Here is a 917-nt window from a genome sequence, read left to right as displayed (position 1 = left end):
TACCTCGTGTCTCTCAATCAATATTTATTGGGTCACTGAAATGGTAATTTTATAATACCACTATAAATCAATGTGCAAAAAACAGAACAAAGTTAATAAAACATTGTCATCTCACCTAAGTGTTTTCTGGCTATATATAATGTACAATATACAATAGTTATCTAACATGCTTGATATTTGTGCTAAAAAGGCTTACTTTTACTACCTACTCCCTTTTATCCTGGCATTACCTTCAAGTACCAGCAGCTCTAGTAGGCAAATACGGGGAAGGTGACAGATTCTGAGGCAGGTAATATAAGGGCTTGAGCACATCTTTGTGTTTGTTCTATGTCACATAATACTGAACAAAAGAGCATATTGGTTTGTCTCTCTAAGTTAGTTTAATAAAGAAGAACATGATTGCATTAACACTTTGGAATAATATGAGCTCTCCATTCACACCATTCCATATCCACATATGGAGTATACAGCATGAAAACCATGAAATATTAGTGCACCCAATCATTCAGATAGCAAGTATTAAGTGGAATTTAACTCGTGTTAAACCAGCTGCTCTGAGAAGCAGTGTGACTGATATTTATATCATGTAGAAGTTTTCACTGATTTTTGTTTCTTATTGAGGTTATTCGGAGCAACTTTAAGGAACAATTTGTAAGATCATTACACCATGGCTCTCTACCTCTGTGACACGTCTGTTCCGGACTGGAAATCTACAACTCATATTACTTATGTGGGACTGTTTTTGGTTTTTGAAGTTTATTATGTAGCTTTGTAACTATTTGCTCTAGGCTTATACAAAATATTCACTACCTGTTTAAGAAAAGCTGATACAGATTAATTTAACAGTAGAGAGCAAAGCTGAAGAGAAGTGTGGCTTTGTTTATGCAGGTGGATTATGCATTATTTGATATATGGAT

Source organism: Mixophyes fleayi, chromosome 5 (genome assembly GCF_038048845.1).
Source record: "Mixophyes fleayi isolate aMixFle1 chromosome 5, aMixFle1.hap1, whole genome shotgun sequence".
NCBI lineage: Eukaryota > Metazoa > Chordata > Amphibia > Anura > Limnodynastidae > Mixophyes > Mixophyes fleayi.
The sequence above is the reverse complement of the archived record's forward strand: the minus strand, read 5'-3'. Positions refer to the sequence as shown.